Below are 4964 nucleotides of genomic sequence, written 5' to 3'. Positions count from 1 at the left end.
AAAAAGAAGTGGGAAAAGAGGGATGGGGGAAGGAAGAAAAGAAATACATCATTTGACCTAAGGAGCTCACCTGAGATAACCAGCTGGTAAGTATCCTGGGAAGTCATGATGTCTCCTGGGGCTATAGTTTCCCCATTGAATGGAAAGGTGCCTCAGAAATATGCCTCCCAAGGGGACGCCTGGGTGGCTCAGTCGGTTAAGCGGCTGCCTTCGGCTCAGGTCATGATCCCAGGGTCCTGGGATCGAGTCCCACATCGGGCTCCTTGCTCGGCGGGGAGCCTGCTTCTCCCTCTGCCTGCCTCTCCCCCTGCTTGTGTTCTGTCTCTCTGACAAATAAATAAATAAATAAATAAATAAAAAGAAATATGCCTCCCAAGTTCTAATGTAGAACATGAAACGACTGTTGCTCACAGGAATGCAACTTCACAGAGTATCAAACTGCAGAGGCACTCTCCACAAGTACCATCAGGAGAGGGATATTTACTACCTCTGGGTGTGGGAAGAGACCAAAGCTCTACAGAACTCGCCAAATGCTAAATGGCTTACTGAAGCTCCTTGTAGACCTTTTTCCTGGCTGCTAATTTATCAACTCCGAATTACCCTTTACATTACATGACTATGTGCATAAAGCAAAATGCTATGTGGTGTGAAAAATAGAGCTGCATTTAGGGAGCCTTTTTACAGTAGAGTTAAAGGGCTGCTATGTATCTATTTCAGGGAAAAAAAATATTCAAAGTCCCAAGGGACCTCTACCTTTACTTCCACTGTATTCAGGCTTGTAAAGTCCTTTGAGACATGAGATTGACAAGTTAGAATAGGGCTCAAGGGTCAAAATCCATAGGGTAAGACTAGAAGTGCTATCATCATCATCATCATCATCATCATCATCATCTTCTTCTTCTTCTTCCATTCTTTTCCCTCAGCTTTTCAATGTTTGCTAATGGTATTAGCACTCCAGGCAACCACTCAGCTAACAATGAATTCAACCCCACCCCTCCATAGCTTCACTTACAACAATGTTGCAGATTATTGTGTTCTGATGCTCTTCCTTCCCACACCCACCTTTTCATTCCCAACGCTCACCTAACTTCCACATACCCTAGGAGACAGGCACTAATACTATGCCCTTTTTAATGAATAAATCATTTAAATAACTTGCTCAAGTGCCTCCAGCTTAATCCAGTTCTGTCTGACCCAAGTGTCTTGATCAACACATCATTCTGCCGCCCTCTGCTGTGGGGTCTTCCTTAATCACACTGGTCAAAACCAATTCCTCCTTCCTCCACTCCTCTTTATTCTGTTTCAGATTTTTCAAATGTTAATGTGAATGCAAACCTCCTGAAAATCTTATTAAAGTATAGATTGTGATTCAGAAGGTCTGGGGTGCAACCTGCATATCTGCATTTCTAACAACCTCCCAGGTCCTGCTGATGCAGCTGCTCCAGGGGAACACACTTTGTAGACTTTGTATGACTTCCACTGTTGTAGGGAAACAATCAGGGTTCATTTCATTGGAATGTGAAACTGTTAATTATCATATATACAGGACAATTACCACATACTGATTTTTATTATAGGTAATTGAATATTAATTACCCCTCACCAAATATATTTATTGAGCCCAGAAAGTAGTGTTCTATAATCTTGCATCCCCCAAAATATCTTGTATAGGATTTTCTATATTTTAGTCAGCCAGGAAACTTTGCTGAATGAATAAAATAGAAAGGAAGGTTAGAGAGGGGCTGCTAGTGACAGGAAGGTGATGAGGTTTTAGAGATGGTCTCAGCACATATCCTGGTCTTCATGATCTAACCTCTCAAGGAAATGACAGATCTCTTCTAAAAACACAAGCAGTTATTTGGGGGGGGGGGGGAGTCCCAAGTCCCAGGAAAGCAGAGATACAGGGTGTTGAAATGGAAAAGACATATGATTAAGATCCTAGTGACCTGACATGCGGTCTTAGCCATGCTTTTAATTCCCTGTATGATTAGCAGAGCATCACTTAACCTCCTGAGGCCTCCTTTTCCCTATCTGGTAAAGGATGAGTTTGGGCTACATTAGGTCTCATCTAGCTCAAACCATCAGTGAGCCACCAATGTCCCTTGTTGTGAGAGGAGGAAGGATCAGAACATAGTCAGGGGCAGACTGCGTTATGGTGGCTCATTCCACCTCTTTCATTCTCAAAAAAGGTAAAAAGGGCATCCTGTGCTCTAGGCATCAAGGCGGCTGCAACTGCTGTGTTCTTTTTGGACTTAATCTGTCACCGCTGCCTATAAACTGCAGCTGAGTGGAGGGTGATGGGGGCTGCTCGAATGAGTTCCATCAGTGATCAATTTACTATCCTACAGCTATTCAAGATTGCACCTCATTTACTCAAAGAATGAACTACTGCAAGACAAAATCTTTGCTGACATGACTGAAGTAGGTCATGTTTCTAGTGTTCCTCAAGCAGTGGGCATTGCTGGATTCCCAGGAACTACAAAGGCTGTGCTAGAGGAGGGGGTGTGGATGATTCATGGTACTTGGTGGCTAGGGAAATTATTCCAGACTCCCAGCAGGGCCTGATTTGGATAAAGAGACTCTTGATCATGGCCAAATGAGGTGATATACAGTCAAAGGATTCCTAAATGTTAAAATTAAATGCTATCATCATCTGCAAATTGAGAAAACAATCTCCTTTCTATTTTTCTCAAGACACACAGCAGTGCTGTGATACTTAGCAATGCTAAGTACACAAAGAGTGTGTGTTGAATGAGTGAATGTATTTACTTGGCAAATATTTATTGAGCTCTGAACTAGGAACTTTGTATACAAATATTTCGGTTATTTATTGCTACTTAACAAACCACTCCAAAATTAGGTGGCTTAAAATAACCATTTTATTATCTCTCACAATTATGCGTTGAATGGATTCAGCTGGATGGTTCTTCTGTCAGTGGAGTCTGGTCATCGGGAGACTTAGCAGAGCTTTAAGTCTAACATGGCTCACTCACATGATGCTGGCTTTTGGCTGGCTGAGAGTTCACCAGTGGTGGTCAGCCAGTGTCTTAGCTCTCCACAATATGACTTCTATGTGGGCTGAAGTAGCCCACATAGCACATGAATCTTTAGTTTCAGGGAGTGGGAGCTGTCAATCTTCTTAAGTCTTGGTCTCAGAAGTCCCAGAATATCATTTCTGCTACATTTCATTGGCCAGTCAAAATACCAGCCTGGATTAAAGAGGAGGAGAAATAAAATGTATCTCTTGATAGAAAGAACAGCATGCACAAGTAGGGAGAGGAAGGATGGTTGAAGACATCTCCAGAAACTTGATCGATTTTTTTATCACCTAAGCTAGTTTCTTAAATTTACATAAAGTGCTACAATTAAAGGCACAAAGAAACACACCAGCTAAAATGTAAAAAGATTGACACTAGAAAGTGTTAACTAATTTGTGGAGCAACTAGAACTCTCATGCATGGTGTTAGGAATGTAAAATGGTACAATCTCCTCAGAAAACAGTTTGGCAGATCCTTAGAAAGAGAAAAAAAAGAAGTCACATCTAAGTTATAGAGACACAGAGCAGACCAGTGGTTGCTTGGAAACAGAGGTGGAAGCTGGGGTAACTGACAAAGAAAGGGCACAGAGAACCTTTGGAATTAAGGAAAATATTTCACACTTTGAGTGTGGTGGTGGTTACACGGATGTATCCACTTATTAAGAATCATCAACTTTACACTTAAAATGGGTGTATTTAATTGAATGTAAATTACACTTCAATAACATTGATTTTAAAAACAAGGTTCTAGATCTCTCCTGGGTGTCTTTTCAATGTGACTGATGGGATTGGGGAAGAGAGGCTTATCTGTCTCCCAAATCAATCTGCATATCACTTGGCTTTACCAAATTTACCTGACTCTGCTTTCTTTTACCTGCCATAGCTCCTACCATTGTTCTCCCCGGGCTGCTCTTGCTGTATGTGACACAATATACTTTATTTCTTCAAGGCAGTGATACTATAGGGCTGTGTTGGGAAGACCTTTTTCTGAAAGGCTTGTGTGGCAGAACACTGATAGCAGTGGATACATCAGAGCGTAAACTATGACTAAAATCTAAATTTTGAAGACAGCTTTCCTGAAGGTTCTTTCCCAGTTACCACAGGGAATAGAGCACTGAATAATATTCACCCAGGCCACCCCTGCTAGCATATTTCCATGGCACCTTCTATAATTTCTCTAATAAATGATATCCATAATACTCCCTACAATCATTCATATACTATCTAAAGTATCACACATTTAAACATATCTATTGCAGTGTCAACTTTTTTCCTCTTCAAAACAGTAATTTCTAAAAAGGGATCATGACTTCTAATTTTTTTTAAAGATTAATTTATTTATTTTAGAGAGATAGAGATGAGGGGGCAGAGGGCGAGGGAGAGAGAGAATCCCAAGTAGACTCCCTGCCAAGCATGGAGCTCCAAGTGGGGCCTGATCCCACTACCCTGAGATAATGACCCAAGATGAAATCAACAGTTGGGTGCTCAATCGACTGAGCCACCCAGGCACCACAAGGGATCATGACTTATTCTTAAGTCAATTCTTAAGTTCAAATTTAAGGCAGCTTGAATTCCTCCTTCCCACAATACATACATGAATATGAAGTACTCCAAGCATGCAAGGGCCTCACAATGTAGAGGGATAGACAATAACAAAGCAACATGGCTCTGTGCAATAGCATATATTACTATTATAACACAAGTTGCTAGAGAGCAAGGAAGAAATGCACATAACCGGAACAGGTGATGAGGAAGGTGATGTGATTGACAGAAGGATTTCTAGAAGGGAGGGAGGGACTGTCTAAATTCAAGTCTTAAGGGATTATTCAGCATGAGCTATACAAAAAAAAGGGGGGTTGGGGGAAGAGGAGTGGAAAGGGTATAGAGCATTCTAGGCAGAAAAAAAATTGCTGCAGCAAGGAAATGG

Source organism: Halichoerus grypus, chromosome 14 (assembly GCF_964656455.1).
Source record: "Halichoerus grypus chromosome 14, mHalGry1.hap1.1, whole genome shotgun sequence".
Taxonomy (NCBI): Eukaryota; Metazoa; Chordata; class Mammalia; order Carnivora; family Phocidae; genus Halichoerus; species Halichoerus grypus.
Note: the sequence above shows the minus strand (reverse complement) of the source record.